The sequence below is a fragment of the Panthera pardus genome, unplaced genomic scaffold (genome assembly GCF_024362965.1).
Source record: "Panthera pardus isolate Hobbes unplaced genomic scaffold, ASM2436296v1 HiC_scaffold_17, whole genome shotgun sequence".
NCBI lineage: Eukaryota > Metazoa > Chordata > Mammalia > Carnivora > Felidae > Panthera > Panthera pardus.
In genome coordinates this window covers 109,404,404-109,426,829 of record NW_026526732.1, presented here as the reverse complement: position 1 = coordinate 109,426,829, position 22,426 = coordinate 109,404,404, and the positions used below count along the sequence as shown (strand labels likewise).

General features: G+C 46.6%; 1 protein-coding gene, 1 long non-coding RNA gene and 3 other non-coding genes across 5 annotated transcripts in view; 3 read left to right on the top strand and 2 right to left on the bottom strand.

The window, feature by feature from the left end:
* Nucleotides 1-22,426, bottom strand: part of LOC109252608 (histone H2B type 1-C/E/F/G/I) — a 490,736-nt gene that overhangs the window by 48,436 nt on the left and 419,874 nt on the right. The window lies entirely within an intron of this gene.
* Nucleotides 5,636-11,297, top strand: LOC109252632 (uncharacterized). The gene is made up of 5 exons (XR_002074095.2): nt 5,636-5,685; nt 6,386-6,477; nt 7,391-7,511; nt 8,566-8,692; nt 10,337-11,297. It is a non-coding gene; the product is annotated as an uncharacterized LOC109252632 (long non-coding RNA).
* TRNAV-CAC (transfer RNA valine (anticodon CAC)) lies at nt 5,885-5,957 on the bottom strand. The gene has a single exon. It is a non-coding gene; the product is annotated as a tRNA-Val (tRNA).
* On the top strand, nt 12,067-12,147 carry TRNAS-CGA (transfer RNA serine (anticodon CGA)). The gene has a single exon. It is a non-coding gene; the product is annotated as a tRNA-Ser (tRNA).
* Nucleotides 14,047-14,119, top strand: TRNAR-ACG (transfer RNA arginine (anticodon ACG)). The gene has a single exon. It is a non-coding gene; the product is annotated as a tRNA-Arg (tRNA).

Genomic DNA, 22,426 nt, shown 5'->3' with positions numbered 1-22,426 from the left:
AGCTCGCACAAAAGTCGGGTGAAGGCATCTTGAGCAGTAAGTCAAAGAAACCTGTCTCTGAAATGATCATTTCGGGACAGCAAACGAGTACTCATGTTCTGTTTATTGGTTACTTATTCCTGGTACCCAGATGTGAAAAATGCCATCAGCAACATGACCTAACACTACAAAGCGTAGCGACTTTGAGCGGAGGGAAGGAGGACTCACAGGTTGGTTGTGAATGAAGACAGAGCGGTCAGGTTCCACATCAGCCCAGTCGAGTGCAGACGGGTGGGGGGAGGAATTCATAGGAGGTTATCAAGAGTAAAGGTGGGACCGGACGTGGACGCGGTTGTGAAAATTCCTGCACATTAGATTCTGGTTATCGTGAAAGTTTTACCCAGGAAGCAACCAGATGATATCCTGGAGGAAGAGAGCTCACTTGGCAACAGCAAGCCGATGAGCAGAAGAAAAAAACACTTAACAAAGGCTGAGAGCAAGTGAAACAATATAAAAAACGTTTTGAGATCTGAAAGTGTTAAATACTTGTTTTTTAATTAATTTTTTTTTATTTTTGAGATCAATGTGGATTCATATACAGTTGTAAGAAATAATACAGAGTGTTCCCAGGTGCCCTTTACCGTTTTTCCCAATGGTAACATCTTGCAAAACAATATTACATGCAGCATGTTGACATTCAAACAGTCAAGATCCAGAATATTTCAACGGCCCAAGGATTCCTCAGATTGCCCTTTTAGAACCACATCCACTTCCTTCCTACCCACGTTCCCTCCTTAACCACTGGCAACCACTAATCTATTCCCCATTTCTATAGTTCTACCGTTTCAAGCATGTTCTATAAATGGAAGCATATAGTATATAGCCTTTGGGAATTTTTTTTCACTCCAAAATTCACTGCAAATTCATGTAGATTCTTCCAGGTATCAGTAGTTGATTCCCTTTTATTGCTGAGTCATTGTATAGATGGTTCATCATTCACTCCTTGAAGGGCATCTGGGTTTTTTCTGGGTTTTGGCTATCATGAATAAAGTTGGTGTGAACATTCACATACAGTCGAAGGAGAGAAAAAATAATTTTCCCTCTAGTCTTTTCAGTTCTTGGCTGAGACCCTCCCACCACCATTATACAAGACAGACTGACAGAAGTAAAAGAAACAGAAGTTTGATAACATATATACCTCTTGCGTACATGGGAGAGACCCGGGAAAACTGTGTCACTACCACGTATACAGAAGACGTACGTATCGTAAACTTCTATTCTTTTTCTCTTGCTAATTTGTCCTTTATTGCAGGGAGGTCTCAGCCAAGAATCTAGAAGGGTAGAGGGAAAATTGCTTTTCCTCCCCTACACCCATGTTATTTCTGTGGACATAAGTCTCCATTTCTCTAGCATGAATGCCAAAGAGAGCCCTTGTTGGTCGCATGGTGATTTTGTATTTAGTTTCTAAAGATTTGCCAGTGTATTTCCAGAGTGGCTGAATTACATTCCCGCTAGCGATTTATGGCGTATTCGTTGGCTGGGGCTGCGGTAAGGGTCATTTCTGTTGTTCTGTCTTCCAGTTCACACACTCTTTCCTCTGTCCCTTGCGTGCTGCTGTTGAGCCCAGGCTCTGAGATCTTTATTTTGGTCACTGAGCTTTTCGAGTCTACAATTTTCATTTTGTACTCCTTTCATTTTTTTTTCCCTGAAGCTTTCTATTTTTCATTTGTTTCCGTCATGTTCATAATTGTTCACTGAGGCATTGTCAGGTGGCTGCTTTAAAATCTCTGTCGGATAACCCTGAATCCCTTACATCTTGTTATTGGACTCGCTCTGCTGAATGTCTTCTTTTACACAGTTGGAGATTTTTCCAGCTTTTGGTTTGACAAGTGGTTTTTCAACTAACGTCTGGACCTAATGTGCTTTGTGTTGTGAGACTCTGGCTCTTATTTAAACTCTGTTTTAGTTGGCTTTCTCTGCCCCCAAGGGAGGTGGGGGGGGGGGGCATCTGTTCATTACTGCCAGCCGGGCAATCCAGAAGTCCAGGGTCCCCCACTCAGCCTCCACTGACACCAGAGGTAGGGAGCATCTTATTTCTGCTGGCAGGTGGTGAGAATTCTGGCTCCCATGCGGTCTCCACTGGCCCCGAGATGGATGGAGGCAGGACCCAGTTACCACTGGGCAATGATGAAAGTCCCGTTCTTCACGGGGTTCCTCTATCACCACCCCAGCAGGCAGGGAGAGGGAGAGACACTGCTGGGTGGGGGGTACAAGTCCTGGCTTCCTGCTTGGCCTTTGCTGCCCCAGGCACTGGTAAGGCTACAGTGGAATGTGATGTGTGGCTAGAGGTCAGCAGTTATTGTCTACAAGTGTTTTGTCTTGCTAGGCTGTCCCTTTGATGGCCTTTTGGCCGGAGAGGGCAGATTTTGTTAGAATTTTCTGTATGTGCCCACTGGTATTTCAGGCTTCCAGTTTATTTAGCTCCAAGTCTAGGATGCGTGAGACAAAAATAGGGAGCCTGCCATCGTGTCATTCTTCTGGCCCCAGGGTCCCTAGCCAGTCTCCTTCCTTTCTCCACCTTTCAGGTTCTTAGGTTTATTTTATGCATAATGTCCAGGGGGGTTGGTTACACTTAGCAACTACAGGACAGAGATAAGTACATCTTCTTCCCAGAAACTCTGATTAACTTTTATATTATTATTGCTATTAATAGACTACAATAAGATACTTATGTAATTTATATGTAATTCATAACATAGCATATTACTATTTATTTACACTATACATGTATTATGTCTCTATTATCCTATATGGACTTACATGTGTTTGTGTATATCCTGTGATAGCAAACATAAGATTTCTGGAGCAGAGATTGACGTCATTATTATGAACTGCAATAATCCCTTAGTCTTTTCCTCCTCTCCATCAGTGCGCCTTAGATTTTCTAGCTCTTATGTCCCTTTGAGAATATGAATATTCCACGGACCCCCTTCCCAAGCTGCCTTCCACGGAGACCACCAGGGAAGGGCAGCGACTTCCAACCGCCGAAGGAGGGGACAGAGGTTCCTGCGCGCCCCCCGCCCCTCGCCCCCCCCCCCCCCCCCGCTCCGCCCGCCAACACCAGAGACGCTGCTGCTCCTTGACTGGCACCTTTGACTGTGAACTGTCTTGTGCTGTTAAAGACACCCCTTATTTGCGTGGACAGGGGGAGCACGACCACCTCTCCAAAGACCACTTGGATCAGAACGCTGCTGTGGAACCTGCAACAGGTGCCGTTTACTGACTCCTGCAAAGTTCAATACTTTAAAATACCGACTGGGATGCTGGTCAGGTTTCTCCAGAAAAACAGACCCAGGAGGACGTTTACATATATAGAAAGAGATTCATTGTAAGGAACTGGCTCACGTGATTGTGGCAGCTGAGAGGGTCCAAAATCTGATAGGGGAGCTGGCAGACCAGAGACCCAGGAAGGGGTTACAGTTGGAGCCCAAAGGCATCTGCTGGCAAACCGGGAAGTTCTGATGTTGCAGATGAAATCCGAAGGCACCGTAGTGTCAAAACTCCCTCTCGTCCACTGGAGATCAGCCCTGGTTTCTACTCAAGACTTCACTTGATTTTACAAAACTCCCTTGCATTATAGAGGGCAATCTGCTTTACTCAAAGCCCACCAGTTTAAATGTAAACCCCATCCAAAAGCATCCTCACAGAAACAACCGGAATAATGTTTGACCAAATACGTGGGCACCATGGCCCATTCAAGTTGAAACATAAAAATTAACAGTCACGACCGGTAAATAATTTTCATCCTCCCAGATGATCGCTAAACGAAACCAAGACGCTCAGAGATGCAGCTCTTGGCTTACGTGCTTCTCCTTGAATGAAATACGATTTTTCCCTCCCGGTCTCGGTAATTTTTTGTGTGTGAAAATAGTTCCTCGTCCCCGTCCTATCAAAGATACCCAGTTATTGGATCCACTAGTCAGAATGGCCCACATCACTTGTAACCTCATGATCTGTTGCCCAAATAAAAATTAGGCTTCGTTCATTGATCTGCATATTCAGCTGACAGCACAAATGTAAATTTTGGCAAATTCAGCCAACAAGTTTCTTACCAAAGAAAATGAAAAGGGAACATCTGGGTGGCTCAGTCTTGGTTTTGGCTCAGGTCATGATCTCACGGTTCCTGAGTTCGAGTCCTGCCATCAGGCTCCACGCTGATAGCACGGAGCCTACCTGGAATTCTGTCTCTCCCGCTCTCTCTGCCCTTCATCCACTCTGTCTCTTAAAGTTGTAAAAATTTTAAGAAAACGAAAAGATGAGGGGCGCTTGGGTGGCTCAGTGGGTTAGGCGTCCGACTTCGGCTTTGGTCATGATCTCTCGGTTTGTGAGTTCGAGCCCCACGTCCAGCTCTGTGCTGACAGCTCGGAGCCTGGCTCCTGCTTTGCATTCTGGATCCTCTCTCTGCCCCTCCCCCACTCATGCTCTGTCTCTGTCTCTCTCTCTCTCAAAAACAAATAAACATTAAAAAAATTAAACAACGAAAAGATGATACCTGCTAAATGTCCCTCGCAGCCCGTACACCATGTCTCCTGTTCACAGGGGCGTGGTTTATTCACTATGATAGTGAAGCCTTCATCCATCAGGGGTTTGTCCACTTTTCAGTTTCTCAGAATTTGCAGAAACAATGAGATTTTTTGGCTGTGTAGAAATTTTTGACGTGGAGATGATATGATATGATATGATATGATATGATATGATATGATAGATGTGAAAAACCTGATGAGAACCAGCAGGTGAACGCAAACAAGCTGTAAAGTAGGTGGACACTTTTGGAGAGCTGGAAAGGAATTCCCACCTGTCCAGGAACCTGTGATTGGTATTCAGTAAAATCCCAAGGATTCCAGGCTCGGTTTTATCGAGCGGATATTTAGTTGGATGTCTTCACACTGAGCTGACACAAAGGACAGTGTCATGTGGGCTTGAGAAGAACAGAGCTGCACGTCAAAGTGATTTTTCTTTAACCGGTCTTCACCACTACATCAAAGAAGAGAAGAATGTCCTAAAGGCTGCAGGCAGTTCAGTGAAGTATTATTGGAACAGGAAACAAAGAGTAAAAATAACCTACAGAATTATGGGACAGGAAAAAAAACAAACATGTTGTTAGTTTTTATTAAACATAGATCATCTGCTTAATTTGTCCTATTGTAATCATCTTTTTTAAAAATATTACACGTATGTATCTTATGCATACACAATAACATCGTCTGCACAACTTAAATACCCCATAAGAAGTTTATGTTTCTCTATCAGAGGACAGAAACATAAAATTATTGTTATGTTTTCTCACATGTGTATTTGTTAAGTCCTGCTGTTAACTACCAATTGCCACTTTTAACTGGTCCCATTGTTTTGATTAAATAACAGTATTCAGGTAACAGAGCAGCAAATAGAATAATATAATTTCAAACAAACACTTGTTTTTCATATTTTTATGGTAATGTAACAATACACATGTGTTGGAAGTATTCAGTTTGTATTTCAGGTTTATGTTTGTTCGTTTCCACCTGGCACGGCTCTGTCCTGGGTCGGCCCTCTCAAGCTGGCCTCGCGGGCACACTCAACTCCAAGTGCTGAGAAGGGACGGGACAAATACTCCGAGCGCCCTCGGGCTCGGAGAGGGCTCCCGGGGAGAGAACCGGCCGCCAGGTCTGCAGCAGGTGCAGCGCGGGGCGCGCACGACCTTGGACACCCAGACTCGGCCCCTTCTTACCCGCTTTCCGGGGGTGCTCACCCCCGGGCTGCAGAGGGGAGCGGGCGGCAGGGGCGACCCTTTGGTTTTTATGTTGTTTGTGAAATAACAAGGAAGTTGAAATCCCCGAAGTCAAGCGTATTTTGAGAAAATAGTTGTTTCCGCCCGGTTTCGAACCGGGGACCTTTCGCGTGTGAGGCGAACGTGATAACCACTACACTACGGAAACGGCTGTGGGTTGCCTCACGTGTTTGTGCCTCTGACTGCACATAATTAAGATTTTTTTTTTTGCCTGCATGGGCCTGTCCAGGAAATGTTTGTTGTTATGGTGCATTTCTGTCTCTTCTTTCTATTTATGAAAAAAGAAAACCGCCATAACCAAACAAAGGCTTCACCCAGGACCCCAATTCTTGCATCATCCTGGAGAATTTGGGGGGGGGGGGGTGAATTAATAAGTTGTTATTTTTTAAAAACTGTTCCTAGTTTTGACATAGAATTGGCATACAGCACCGTATGAATTTAAGGTGTACAGCATAATGATCTGACTTCCACCTATTAAGAAATGATTACAACTGGAGAATTTGATTTCAAGACCACCCCATGCTGTCTACACCTGTTTCTCTGTCCCTGCAATGGGGACGCCTCTCTTGGTGACAGAAAATGACTCTGGGAACCAGGATTGAGCGGCCTGCGCACAGGAGATGGTCAGAAGCCACGGACGCTTCCTGCCCCAGCCTCTTCCTTTGCAGGTGAGTTGAGTAGAAGTAGTCGTGTGGCTTCACCTCGCTACCAGGCTTCTGGGACCCACAAAGGAGGTGAAATGTTTAGGGAACACCATCCCAGGCGCGGAATGCAAATGCAAGAAGTCTTTGTCCTCAAGGAACTCGGAGTCCGTAATAAGTCTTCTTTACAGAGTCATAGAGTCACGATATCTTTGTTGTACTGTCGCTTGCCCAAACTTACAGCTGGTAGAGACAAGCGTCTCTAGGTTATGTCATCTCGCCCTTGGGTCTCACGCTCTATCACAGTTGAACTGGACGCACGCTATTATGCCAACCAAATGGGCAATATTTGGCCACAAAATGTAATGCCACGGTTGCTCTTGATGAGACCATGTTCTCAGCCCGAGAACAAATCTAAGTTCACTGTTAAAAGCTGAACAGACTCAAATACAAACGAACCGACTCAGGTAAAAGGTAAATGTCTGTCTTGGGGAATGGGTAAGGGTAGGATAGTGAAAAAGGCAAGGAGTAAATTGCATAATAATTTAGTGATACGTGGGTCTGCGTTTGAGTCAGCGATTTTGCTACAGATTAGAAATATCGAAGACTTGATTTTTTTTTTTTTCTGGAATGAAATAAGCTTAGAAGGGGGAACCCTCACATCTCTCACCCATATTTAGGGACGTTGTGCCCCGCTTCCAGATTACAATCCCCTAGTAACTGGTAGAAGCTTCCTACCCCAACCTGAAGGTCAGTGTCCTCTTGTCTGAGGTATTCGTAATGGCCTCTCTGAGCTCCTTGTCTTGCTAAGCTCGGCTGATACTCCCCCGGATCTGTCACGACCACCTCTCTCCTTTTCTGAGACCCCAGAGGGTCAAGTACAAAGTGTGACCCATGAGGAGGTGTGGCACACATCAAAATAACTGCATGATTTTCCCAGTTTATATTGCCAGGACCCTGGCAGGTTTGAATGGGAATGGCTCTCGAGTGGACGGGATCAAGGTGGCAGGAAAATAAAGCTGCATCACACAAGCTCACCGACACAGTCTTACTTGGCACAGGTATCCAATTCAGTGTTTTAACTCAAGGGCCTGGGAGCAGCTCCAAATTTTCATTAATTAAAACATTATAATTCATACGTGATTAATGTATGGACCCGAAGGTAGGGTGCACCAACAGAATGAAATTGAAACATCAGTATTTCCTCCGTGTATGGAGAGCAAACCCAAGGCCTAAGAAGATTGAAATTCTAGAAGGAATTTGTCATGGGCTTCTCCGGGGGGAACCAACTTTCACCCCGGTTGTGAGAAGTAAGTTCATGAGGAGCGCCTCAGGATCCTTGAGTTGTTCTCGGGTGGCTTTTCCTCATAGGCCAGAAATGACAGGGGGGCCTTGCTGACCCTGACCTGGAATCCCCACATGTACCAGAGATGATTGGAGCCCAGGGTGATAGGGGCCAAATGTTGGCAATAAACTGCCAAAGACTGGATGGGTGTTGTCACGAACTCGGTGGTGTCTCCTGAAAATCCACATGTTCTAGCCCTAACCCCTAATGTGCCTGTGTTTGGAAGCAGGCACTTTAAGGCGGTAAATACGGTTAAATGAGGTCATAGGGTGGGGTCCTCATCCAACTGGACTGGTGTCCTTGCTTGAAGACAAAGACACACTGGAAATCTCTCTCCAAGTGTGCACAGAGGAAAGGCCATCTACGGGCCTAGAGGTCCCCCCAGAAAGCAGTCCCGCACGCACGTAGACCTTGGACTTGGTTTGTATGAGCTCCCAGACGGGAGCCGGTTTTGAAGGCAGAGAAGTCCAGTGTCCCTTGAGAAACACCCTGGCACATAGACAAAAATGTACACTCCTGTTCTTCCTCCGAGCCTTTCCTAAAAGGACCTGTGTCCACTTACCAAAGTGACTGTGCGTTAGGGAAAAGGAAGTGGGATTTTGGGGATTGCTAGAAAATGGCTCCGAGCTGGTATTGATTCCTAGAGATACAAAGCATCATGGCTGCCCACCGAGCAAGACAGGGACTCAGTGAAGTCTTGCTTCCCATCTGTCTCGCTGTGGGCATGGTGGGTCCCAAAACCTTCCCTGAACCCATTTCCCTAGTTCCAGGCGGTAACTTTAATATTACTTCCATGGCTCATGGAGTGAATGCTACGATGGCAGGAAAGGCCAAGTGGAAGCCACTAGAAACTCCTCTAACGATGACAACAGTGAAGCAACAGCAGGGATCACAGAGGTTAGTGCCAACATCGGGGACTAGAAAGCTACAGGGTAGAGACTCCCTCCGTCTCGCTATTCTGTGATTGTATCTGTATCTGTCGTCGTAGAAGAGAGGTCGCTCGTGCAGGGTGACAGAAGCTACTGTCAGTGTCGTCGAGGGGTTGTTCCCATTGCGCGTGCGATTCCAGACGCCATTTCATCCGTGGAGAAATTTAACGCGGGCACCTAGTGTGCAGCCGCGGGCAGGGCTGGTGCTGTGTTCTCTATGCCTGACCGTCGAACCCGCCGGAAGCAGTGGACTTTCCGCTGGTTCAGCCAGCAGCACCCCTGTCTACCCCACCTCAGGGCATATCAACACTCCGATCCCACGGCCTAAGTTAGGCATGGAGACCTTCACCCACATTACCATGCCGTAAAGTTGAAAGCTGATTCTTGTTTGACACATGGACATTTGGGGCAAATGTATATTTTGCAAACCGACCACAAGGCGAACGGGTGTGCCTTTCCAGAACTGGCTCGGTCTTGTGGGCCTCCTTTGTGTCTCCAACCCAGTCGTGGTCCACTCGGGCTGCTGTAACAGAGGCACCATAGACTGGGTGGCTTAAACGACAAGCATGTACCTCTCGAAGTTCTGGAAGCTGGGAAGTCCCAGCTCAAGGCAGGAGCAGATTCTGAATCTGGTGAAGTTTTCTTCCTGGCTTCCTGGCTCATAGAGGGCAGTCTTTCTCTGTGTCTACACCTTAAGGAATGGGTGAGCGAACTCTCCAGGGTCTCTTTTATTGAGGACCCTACCCTCGTGACCCCATCACCTCCCAAGGCCCCACCACCAGGTACCATCACCCTGTTGGGGATTAGGGTTCAAGGCACCAATTTGGGAGGAACACACATAGTCCACAGCAATCCCCTGCACACCCACTTCCTTTTCTGACTTCAAATAGGTTTGGTGCAGAGTAAGTTGATGCGAGCCTCCTGGGCACGGTGGCCAGTGACACGAGGGGTCACAGGTCGGGCTACAGTCACCATCCACTCCTGGCCGCCTCAGTTTTCTTTCCTTTCTCTTGTGAAAAACATCTTTCTTCCTACATCGTCCAAAGAAGTGATACTGAACCGTGACGCTAAAACTAACGCTGAAACGAGTTACCAAAACATCTTGAGAGGAAGTCATCTGAGTTGACTGCAGGCATTCGGACCCACTGTCCCACAGTGGTCTCAGCTGTCAGCTGAGGACATTTAGAGGCACCAAAGGAGCCATCTTCTAAGATTTCTTTCCTTCTCCCCCTTCTTCCTGAAACTGAGAAAGGAAGTTGACTGAGCAGGACTCTGGCAAACTTTAAAATCAAAGATGCTTTAAAGAAAATTATGATAATTTACCAGTACGTTCTCTTCCAACTGTTTCCCAGCTCAGCAGCTTCCACACCCGCTCAGCTTCTCAGGGCTCTGGGCTGGGGAGTCAGTCCAGGAGGAGAGAGAATGAACATCTCCTGGGGGACGTTGAGTTTGACAAGAACACGGCAGGTTCCCGGTGACACCGAGAGTCTGAGAAATTTGGAAATTAAACTCCCGGGGAGGAGACAGGAAGGAAGGGGTGAGCAGTGACAGCTTGTGGATGGGTCCTTTTTAACAAACAGCCTCCTTTCTCTGTTTTTTTTTTTTTCTTCAGGGACATCTGAATTCCTTGGCAGAGTAGGACTAGGGGAAAATCAAGATCTAGCTGAGAAAGAACCACAGACATTTCAAAAGACACTTGAATTGTGGCTGGATTCCACCGTGTTCGTCCCAAGACAACTTGAGCCTCCAAAGGGTTCTGCCAAAGGCCCTGAAAATTAAACCAATGAAACTGCCCCGTGGCCAGCCTTGGGTTGGTCCTGGGTCTGTTGCAGAGCTGTGAACTGGTTAAATGGCAAAGCTGGGGACAGAGACTAGAGATTGCCACCACACAGTTCCTCCACTCAGTGCTCTTTGCCACGAGAGGATTTCCCAGTGAAAACCACACCTGGAAATTACGCTGTAAGGAGAACTGCATGCAGGCCCAGACAGAAAATACTCCTTTCTCTGCAAAAATAAAATACACGCACACGCACGCGCACACACACACACACGCACGCACACGCACCCTACAGATATTTGAAATTGTACTCCCAGACCCAGAGGAGGAAGTTTAAGCTACTTGAACTCTGTGAATTGGGAAAAAATAGTCCAAGGTTGCACCGTGGAGACAGGACTTCTCCACTTCTCCCGGAACACCTAGAGCAAATCAAGACCACTCCCCAGCGGGCCTGGAAACCAGGGTGTGCACTCCAGGTGTCCGTGCCCCTAGGACACTTTCCAGAGCCCTCTTCCTGTGGCCCCAGCCTCCTCAACAGACTTGGAATGGCGATTGGCTCCCTCTGGTGCTCCGGGTGAGGCCTCCCTCAGAGCCCTCGATCGCTGAGTTCCAGAAGGGAAGGCCCACTCACCCTTCCAGAGGAGGCCTCTGGGAAAAACAATTCTGTCCCCCACCTCCTCGTTCATAGTGTTTTCTTGAGCTTTTCATTTTTTTTAGTAGGTGCGTCAAAGCCTAAAGTGGCCTGTGGGCACCTCCTGCCTCCTGCCCATGAGCCCCTCAAATGACTACTGTCATCCTGAGGGATGTGTTGTGTAAAATCTATGTATGCTCTAACACAAATAGATTTCCAATGGTAACACTGGATGCAGGTTGCTCTGACGGTCGCTTTTATGTTAAAATATGTGTTTGTACATAACGACCCTTCTCGTTTTCTTCGAAATATGCATAGCACTCCACTGTGGAGTTAGGCCATAATTTATCCAAATAAATAATTCTGAACAATTAGGTTTTTCCCAATCTTGTTATTACAATTGATGCCACAGAGAATAAACTTCAGCACAATATGGTCTGTCGTGTGTGCAAGTCTACGGGGTATATTTGTGGAAATGCTGGACCCGCGGGTGTGGGCGTTTGACATGTTGGTAAGATCCTGTCAGATTGCCCTCCGGGCAACAAGGCAGAGTACATTCCATGGAGAGCACGATTAAATAGGAGGTTGGGCATGAATAATACAGCTCCCTAATTCACTTCCTACCAGCTATGAATCCAACCAGGCAATCCATGAAGACTGTAGAAAAAGTCTGAAAATCAAGGATTCTTGCAATGCTGGAAGATCGCCTCCTCTCCAAGAGGTGAGATTTTGCAGCCTGGGGCCTGGCAGGATGGGGGTGACGTGAAGGCGGCTGGGGGTGCTGAGTGGAGACGCCTGATGCAGGGGCTTGGGCATGGTTTCCTGTCGCGTCCACTCAAAGTAAATAGGCCAAAGGCGCAGAAGCAACCAGACTGCAGCAGTCAGGGCCTTGCACGAACGTGTGTTTCTTTGTAGACAAAGGCCCGCGTGCCAGGCTGTGATGGCCGAGTGGTTAAGGCGTTGGACTCGAAATCCAATGGGGTCTCCCGCGCAGGTTCAAATCCTGCTCACAGCGCTCTGTGGTGCTTTTTCTATCCAAGTTCTAGGATGAAATTCTCACAAAGCACAGTCTTCTCAGCTTCTCATCTTATTCCACGAACTGAGAAGTAGGAGGGGAGCGGGGAGCTACCTAACCAGAGGGCTGTGTTGGTTCCCCCCACCTTGGCTTAGGCACCACTCTGGTGTTTGGGACCCTTACGTCCTGGTCTGAGCCGCGCACCCCTGAATCTCTCCCTGGGTGCGGGCACCGCTTCCACGGACCCAGGAAGCGAAGCCTGAGGTTTAGCGCTCAGAAGGGCCGCTTGCTTTGTAGTGAGATTGGAAAATCTGAAGGCAGACCCCAGGGGCAAAGACAGGAGATTTTGTTTTTAAAACTCTTGAATAAAGTCTTCGTGCTGACAGTAGAGATGTAGGTAAACGTCCTTAAAGAGTTCTCTGGTATTTGAAAAAAGGGAAGGGGAGGGGAGGGGAGGGGAGGGAAGTGGAGGGGAGGGGAGGGAAGTGGAGGGGAGGGGAGGGGAGGGGAGGGGAGGGGAGGGGAGGGGAGGGGAGGGGAGGGGAGGGGAGGGAAGTGGAGGGAAGGGGCCGGACCTAACGCAGGCTGGTGGGAAACACAAAGCTCTAGGATCAGAAATATCCATGAGATTTGCAACTACGTGGATGGAACCGGAGGGTATTACGCTAAGTGAAATTAGTCAGAGAAAGACAAAAATCATATGACTTCACTCCTATGAGGACTTTAGGAGACAGAACAGATGAACATAAGGGAAGGGAAACAAAAACAATAGAAAAACAGGGAGGGGGACTAAACAGAAGAGACTCATAAATATGGAGAACAAACTGGGGGTTCCGGGAGGGGTTGTGGGAGGGGGGATGGGCTAAATGGGGAAGGGCCACTAAGGAACCTACTCCTGAAATCATTGTTGCACTAGATGCTAACTAATTTGGATGTGAATTTTTAAAAAAATTTAAAAATAATAAAAAATTGAAAAAAAGAAATATCCATGAGTGTGTGTCATCTGCCCTCTAAAACATCATATAGAAACGAGGAAATCGAAGCAAAGAGAAAGTGACAACTGGGCCAAGGCAATGAACCCAGTGGGCCAGGTGTCTGCATAAAGGCACCCTGAGACCCCGGCGCCCATGCTTCTGGCTCTCAGGGGAGAGCACCACCCTCACTTAGAAATACTTTGGTATTTCCACGTGTCTATTTCGCCTGTATTGAGCCCTTTAATATACCCAGCTGTTTTACGTAATGGTGACTGGTATTCTTTCACTTTATAGCTGTAAACCCAAACTTCGAAGCTTCTGTGTGAATCTGGTTCTGAAAACATTTACCTTTGTTGAATTCTTGCCGGCCTTTGGCCTAATTGGGGAGGGTGGGTGTTTCTGAATGTCTGTTCTCAGCATAGAGTCAGCAAGTATCTCTCCGTCTTGAGTTACAGGTCTTCAGAGGGTGAGGTGGAAACATATGATTCATCACTCAAATAAGGTATTTTATTCCACTTTGTTTTTCACGGTATCAAAATTTTACATCATATGGCTCGCTATGACTGAGCCACACACAGAGCATCAGTGTTAAGCACGTAAAGAAAACGAGATGGCTGACGGAGCCATGAACCAGCTGCGTAAGCTGACGGAACATTCACAAGTAGAAACAGGCAAGCACGTAGATGGAAAAATGCAAACACCAGTCATCCTGTCACATACGTGATGCTTCGAGGCAGAAAACCCTTTCATACACGCAACTATTTTCAGGGGATGTAACTTATACAAGCTAACCACAAAGACCCCGTCAGTCAGCTTTGCCGGAGTCCACAGGTCTTTCTTCAACTCACTTCTGCCTGCATCACGAAGCAACTGCGTGCTCGACGATTCCGATGAATAATGAATAATTGACACACAGCAGCCGAGGGGGCCAGTGGCGCAATGGATAACGCGTCTGACTACGGATCAGAAGATTCTAGGTTCGACTCCTGGCTGGCTCGTACCTCCTCTCTTTTTTCCTCCCTTCTTTTGGTAAGAATGTCTTTCTGTGTAAGTTCTTCAAGTGGGTAAGAGAAACAGATTTTTAGTCCTTTGGAAGGCACCTGCTCTGGTCTGGCTCTTGAGCTCACGTAGTGCTGCCACGCCACCCAGCCGGGGCTCTCCAACAAGTCTGAATGGATGCTGGAATTGTCTCTCCTCTCAACTTTCCTCTTCACCTGCTTCCTTTTGCTGATACTGAGAGAGCTGACTGAAGGATCTTTGGAAAGACAGCTCGAAGATCAAATAGGGAATATCATTCGACCATAAAAAGGAATGAGGTTCTGGTACATGCTACACCCTGGATGAACCTTGAAGGCATCATGCTAAGTGGGGGGGGGGGGGAGGGGGGGAAGCCAGATACAAAAGACCCTACTGTATGATTCCATTTCTGTTTAATGTCAAGAACAGGCACATTCAAAGAGCTAGTAGCTGCCAGGAGCTGGGGAACCGGGTGGAAAGGGACAGAATGTGTTTGGGAGTGATGAGTATGTTTTGCAATTAGATAATGGCGATGGTTGCACAAGTCTGCATATACTAAAAACCACTGAACTGTGCACTTTCATGTGAATTTTATGGTATGTGAATTATACCTTAATTTTTGAAAACCAAAGAAGTGTCAAAAAATACAAATTGGCCAGTATTTTCTTCACTAGGTTGTCCCCCATTTGGGCAAGGGCTCTCCCTCTTCGGGCTTTCTCTCCTGCACACTTTCTGTCCCTCGTCCCCGGCCCGGAGGAAAGAGAAGGGACGTCAACCGGAGACATGTGGAACCGAGAAAGACGCGGCCGCGGACGAACGAAACCAGAGCCTCCCGTGGACCCTCAGTTCTGCGTTCTCCGCAAAGGTCCCCCCGCCCCGAACACGCACGAAAGCGACTGAGCCTCCTTGTCCCCGCCGCGCCCCGCGAGGTCATCCACGGCGCGGCCGCCTGACCACGGCAGGCTGAGACTCAGGAACTTTGCAGTCGCAAAGGGTCCGGGACGGAAGGGGGCCGGACGAGAGAGAAGGGAGGGGGTCGGGAGACGAGGGGGCGGCGGCCGTGGGCGGGGTCTCCCCAAACAGGTGCGCCTCCCTGAACACGCGCTCCCGCGCTCGACCCCGCAGCCGGGGCAGGGGAGAGGCCGAAGACCGGGCGGGGAAGGCGCAAACAAGCAACGGGCACCTCGGCTTGCGGATACGCACGGATTTATGTCACAAAAACGCGGTGGCACGGCGTGCGCCGTCACGGGTGCTGGCGCGGAGAATGACCCTGCCACGCGTCCAGACCTCCTTCGACAGGTACACGGGCCGTCGGGCTGGAAGCGCATTACAAGGCGGGAAGGAGGGACGGATGGTCTAAGGGGTTGGGAGCTTCTAGAGTCGGTGCTCCTCAAAGTTTAGCGCGCCGGAAAGCCACGGAAGGGGGAAAACCCGGCTTTCTGCGTCTCGCTCCCCGGATTCCACGCCGGTTCCTGGGGTGCAGCCCGGGACCCGTCAGTGAGAGGTGCGCGCGCGACCGTCCCGCAGACCACCCCTGCAGTGGCACCTCCTCTACCCGCTCTGTGCAGCCAACACCGACGGGGGACATCCATCCACCAGAGGATGGAAAAAAGAAAAATAGAGCTCCTCCACGGAGATGAAAATCCCCACTTCGGCTTTATTCCGCTGTGCTTTAACCAAGCTAATTACCGTTAAGGGAACCGATCGTTTCCATCCTCAGTTTTCGTTTTCCTCAAGATTTTGTTCTAAACGTGTACCTATCACCAAATACTTTATTTCATGTTGGTGGTGGTGGCTTGTTTTAGAAAGAAGTCTATTTCCACCTCCCCCTCAAACAAACAAAAAGGCCTTTCGTAGAATAATCACACTATTGGGCGTAAAGGAGGAAACAGGCTTTTTCTTTTCTTTTCTCTAATCTGCAGGTTGGGAACTCCTCTTCCCCATAAAAGCATCAGCTGAGATTATTTTGCTGAGAAGAGAAAAGTTTTTTGTTTTCCCTCAGAATGTTCTAGAGCTGCACTGTCCAAAACAATAGCCATTAGCACATGTTTCTGAAACTTAATTCAAAAAAGAAAGAATGTGCAATTCCTTATTAATGGAATAATGTTTGGGATAAAAACGTTACAATCAATCACACTTGTTTATTTATACTTTTTAAATACGGCTACTTGGAAAATTAAAATTACTTATTACATGGCATTTGTTAACTCCCACACCTTCTTGTGGTTATGGATGTGGTAATATCAGTAAAGTGCCATCACTTTGCCAGGGTTGTGGGGGGTGTCACATTCCAAAGAAATTGGTTTTTACTTCAAAAAATGAATGTGCTCTTCTACAAAAGCAATTTCTAGTGCGTGAAAGCGAAACCTTTCCGTTACTATATTTCTTTACCTGCTTTTCTTTTTCTTTGCAAGAGGGCTGGTTAAAGAGCCTGCTTAGTACACAGATTGTGGATGGCAATTTGGTGAGGTTCTGTCTACAGGCTTCGTCATCTGGAAAATGTTAGTCCTAGTTTTGTTGAAGACCATTTGTAGGATTTATACTTGATGAAACCTGAGTTAATCAATTGCTGTATAATGAGGAAGACAAAGCCTGACGTCTACTGCGTAGATGCAACTTCTGAAGGTGGCAGTAACAGAAGTTTTCAAGGAAGAGCCAGGAAGACTGGGTGGCATGTGTAAAAAGTTCCATGAAAAATCACTCTTCATAGCACGTGACTGAACCACCATAAACTGTTACCTGGACAGCAAAAAATTCAGAATTCTCATCTGACAACAATGCTTCTCCCCGATGCAATGAGATTATCAGTGATTTGGTTTGCAATAATTGGATATTTTGTCCTTGATCTATGACTTTACATTTGAGAGCTCGTAATCAGAGCTCCAGCAGTTACTGGAAACCCTTTTTGATTTTGTGTGATCCCCACAACTACAATTAATTCTTTTTGTATCCTGGAGCAGTCACCATATGTGATGTCCAATAATTATTTGTAAATGGATCAGTGAATATCCAATTTCCTTCCTTCACTTTTTTGGAAGTCAGTACAATAGAGCTGGAACAGGCTGAGGGCTGTAGGAACTTCGGGAACCGAAGCAAAACTCTTCCTCCTGCAGTGCCTCTCCAGCACCCTCTACTGTCAAAATTTCAGTGCCTCTACAAGGAAAAACATTTTAAGGCCCAGATCCCTTTTCAAAAAGCTGTCTAAAAAGACGAATTTGCCAAACATGAACTATTGGTACTTCATCAAGATAAAAAGTTTATGCACAGAGAAAGAAACAATCAGCAAAACTAAAAGGCAGCCTATGGAATGGGAGAAGATATTTCCAAACAACATACTGGGTAAAGGGTTAATATCCGAAATCTATAAAGAACTTATCAAACTCAGCACCCAAAAGCCAAATAATCCAGTGAAGAAATGGGCAGAAGACATGAATAGACACTTTTCCAAAGAGGACATCCGACGGCTAATAGACATATGAAAAGATGCTCAATATCACTCACCATCAGGGAAACACAAAGCAAAACCACGATGAGATACCACTTCACACCTGTCAGAATGGCTAAAACAACAATACAGGAAACAACAGACGTTGGCGAGGATGCGGAGAAACGGGAACCCTCTTGCACTGTTGGTGGGAATGCAAACTGGTGCAGCCACTCTGGAAAACAGTATAGAGTTTCCTCAAGAAACTAAAAATACAATTGCCCTACAATTCAGCAATTGCATTAATAGGTATTTACCCAAAGAATACAAAAATACAGATTCGAAGGGGCACATGCACCCCCATGTTTATAGCAGCACTAGCAACAATAGCCAAAGTATGGAAAGAGCCCAAATGTCCGTTGGCTGATGAATGGAATATTACTCAGCGTCAAAAAGAATGAAATCTTGCCATTTGCGATGACATGTATGGAGCTAGAGTGTATTATGCTAAGCAAAATGAGTCAATCAGAGAAAGACAAATACCGTATGATTTCACTCATATGTGGAATTTAAGAAACAAAACAGATGAATAGATGGGAAGTGGTGGGCGGGGGGGGGGGGGTGGAGAGAAGAGAGGGAAACAAACCATAAAGAGACTCTTAAAGATACAGAACTAACTGAGGGTTGATGGAGGTAGTTGGGGGGTGGGGGATGGGCTGGATGGGTGATGGGTATCAGGAGGGCACCTGTTGTGATGAGCACTGGGCATCGTATGTAAGTGATGAATCACTGACTTCTATTCCGAAAACCAATATGGCACTGCATGTTAACTAAATAAAATTTAAATTAAAAAAAGGAAAAAATAAAAGGAGGAATTTGGGCTGAGAAGTGTGTTAGGGGGAAAAAAACTGTTTTTCTCCTGCGTGTCTCCTTTACAACTTACACAGAACACTTTACATTTGTGGTCACCAAATGTGTGGGCTTTTTCCTCCCACCAAGCAATTCAACACCAGCTGGATGTCTTGGGTGTAACTCAATTCTGACACTCTCTATCTGAAGCTGGTGTCGGATCCCACAGGTTAAGGGTTCAGTCTCATGAGACTGTGCTCACTTTAGATGTCAAAGGTGAGTTGTAGGCCCCAGGTTACCCACAACTCTGTCCAACTTGGCAACAAATTGGAGGGTCCCATGAGCGCCTTCCCATTATTTGCTAGCACAGTTCACAGAGCTCAGGGAAACACTTACACACATCTAGCAGGTTATTAAAGGGTCTGATAAAGGAAACGGTTGGGCAGGCACCTGGAGAGACATGTGGGGTGTGGTCTGAGAGGATCTCAAGCACGGGAGTGCCTGTCCCTGGGGAGCCGGGGGGAGGTCACCCTCCCAGTACATTGAGGTACAAACTCAAGTGAGTTGAGTGAGTTGAGTTCACCAACCTAGAGCTCTCTGAATCTTACACTTCGGTGATTTTTATGGAGGCTTCATCATGTGGATGTGATTGATCACACACCCCATTTTCAGTCCTTTTCCCTTCTTAAGAGAATTGGGGGCAGGGCTGAGCATTCCCAGCTTCTAATCATGGCTTGGTCTTTCTGGTGACCCTCATCCGGGAGCCACCAGGAGCCCAGCCAGAGGCACCTCAGTAGGACCAAAGACACTCCTATCACCCAGGAAATTACAGGAAAGCCATCTCTCTCTAGCCAAATGATCAGGAAGAGAGCAGCTGAGCAAGACAGACAACTTTCAGACAGGAAAACTCTACTCCGGCAACACACCGCAGGAAACACTGTCCCAATACCCCCACCCTCCCGTTCACCATCTGAAAGGACCCAGTGGACAGCTCAGACCCCCACCTTTGACCAGCAAGGAAGGTGGTGTTGGAGAAGGCCAGGTGTAACTTGAGACCTTCACCCTTACTTAGTAGGCAGTATCTAGGCCCATTCCCTCCAATTCCTGCCTGACCAGAAGCTCAGAGCATTTGGTGGAGCTCTTAAAGGGGAAATTCTTTTCCGGTTGATATGGCTGGGCCAGTTGGTTGGGAAACTTCCCCATCAGCGTCCGTAAGCGGGCTGGGCAGATTTTCAGAAACAAACCTTCTAGTGTGCTGCAGGATAGGATAGTCCTGACTATGAATCGGAGCCAAGTTAAGATAGAATCCCATTGGTTTGTACCATGGAATACACCTTTCCAATTTGTTGGTGTCTTCCAGGCAGGTGAGCCTCTGTTTTTCTCAATGAAATTATCCTCCAGATGTCCTGCCACAGTCTGGAGGGGTAGTACCCCCCCCCCCCAATATCTTGAAATTGAGGGAGAGGGTCTGCAGTTCTAAATTCCTTGCAAGTGACATTCAGCCAAATTCTATTCTCACTCTTACTTTCACTGTCTACATATAAATCCCTGCAGCTGCCAATTTTTTAAGTTTAGGAGGTCAGTTTTCACAAGAGAGGTTGTATTTTTATTCAGCTTTTCCCAATTCTGGCTTAAAACAAACCTTTCCTCGTGTATCTCGCCAGTCCTTCTGCCATTTGGTTTTCAAAACTTGGGTGCCACCCTTTACTTTCCTATGATTGTCCTTGTGTGTTTCTGCTGTAAAAAACACCCCCCTTTCTTTCTTTTTTTAGTGGATTTTTGGATAGAGGACATCAAATGCTCATTTTTACCACGCCATCATTATAAGTAGATCTATCTCTGACTTACTGTGATTTCTTATCATGCTGGATTCGCAAAAGATCAGTACAATAATATCATAGGCAATGAATAGTATGGCGTCATTTATGTTCAGATTAAAATCCTAGAGGACTCCAGCCCTCACTTAACATGAATAGAGCTGGAAAGACTGTTGCTCCTAATCTAACAACCAAAAATCCAGATCATTTAAAAAAATTGTAAGTTTCTGTGAATCCATGAAGAGCTGAGGTCTCAGAGCGACCCGATAGTACGCAATCTAGGGAAAACAGTTGCCTCCAGCAGAGATAGGACATGAGCACTGTCTCACCCAAAAGCAGTGGGATGCAGATGGGGCCTCCAGGCAAGAGGGTCAGAAAAGTCCAGCTAAAATTCATCATTTCGTAGTGAATTGCTGAAACCCAAGTGTTGGCCAGCAGGGGGCTAAGACCCCTGGGACCAGTGTTTGGATGGGCGGAGGGGGGGTGGTTACCCACACTTCACTGAGCACTCTCGGGGGCAGGGCAAGAGTGCAGAGAAAGCCTCCGTCAGTAGTCCGGGCTTTTATTTTGGCAACCGCAAAACTCCTAAACACTGACAGAGAAACAGCAAACACGGTTAGAAACTAAAGAAAGCATCAAAGAATAAAAATCTCTGCCCCGGGGGAGTGTCAGAAAACCATACTGGGCCCAGAATATTAGAGAATGTCAGCTGCGGGGGGTGGGGGGTGGGGGGCGAGCAGGCTGACTGAGAAAGTCACACCCCAGAGCCCCAGGATCACAGAGCACAAGAAGACTGGGGCTCAAGCCTCCCACACGACCCCCTAGACCAGCGAGCGCTAGTTATCAAGAAACAGAAGTGTAGCGCTGGGGGAAGGCAAGAAACCCAAGGAGAGAAGCCCTCTCTGAAACTTGTACAGAGAAGGCATACAGCTGAGGGTAGAGCAAAAACATTGAAAAAGCAAGATATTAAGCCTCACTCCAAACCCAAAGAAGAGCCAAAAGAATTTGAAGCCGGTTGTGCTCTGATGGAAAGTATAGCAACGATAAAATACAAACATATCTCAACTCCTGTTTCAATTGATTCAACCTGACACATTAATAGCCTAGTAGAAGGGACGTATCAGTCTCTGTCTTAGATACTACTAACCTCACTGGCTACAGCCCTAACACTGTGTCCAGCAGCTAGTGAAAAATTATGAGATGCTCATAAAAGCGAGAAGAAACCATTCACTGCCAAGAGAAAAAGCAGCAAAATGAGATTCAGATGTGTCTCACATGATGAAACTGTCAAAAAGGGAATTTCAGGTACCCATGGTTATTATGTTAAAGGCTCCAGTGGAAAAATGGACCACGTACGTTAGCAGATGAGAAATTTCAGTAGATTGTTGGAAACTAAAAGTCAAATACATATGCTAAATATTTTTTTAAAAAACCTACACACAGTAACAGAGATAAAGAATGCCTTTAATGTCTCCCCAGGAGACTCTGGTCTGAGGGGCAGTTGAAGGAAGGTCAGTAGAGTCTACCCAGCCTGAAACACCAAGAAAAAAAGACTGGGAAAAAAAGATCATTAAAGAGTTATTGATTAATGCCAAATAGTCTCATATATTTATTGTTGAAATCCCAGAAGGCAAAGAAAGAGAGAAAAAAATAGAAAAAAATATTTGAAGAGATAAAGACTGAGTACTTTCCCAAGATAATGAAATTCATCCAACCCCGGCTCCAAGATCAGAGAACCCTAAGCATTTTATATTGGTTGGGGTGGGAGGGACTCTATTTACCTCATAGTCATACTGCTGAAAACAAATAAAAGAGAGAGCTGAAGGCGGTCAAAGAACGAAATACATATTATATATAGCTGAAAAAGATAAAAATTACAGCAGACTTCTCACCAGAAATTAAGTATGCCAGAGGACAAGGGAATGACACTTGAAAGTGATGAGAGACAAAACAAACAAAACCCCAAAAGAACAGAAACTCTTGACCATGAATTCTCTATCACGCAAAAAATATTTTTCAACCATGAAGAAGACATTAAGGTCTGCCCAGACACACAAAATCTGAAGGGCGGATGACCAGCAGACCTGCGCAACAGGAGGCGTCGTGAGAAGGAGGAATTCAGGGAGAAGGAATACGAGCCCAGAGACACAAGAAAGAGTGAATATCCAAGGAGGTGGCTACCCCGTGAAGAAGGTACA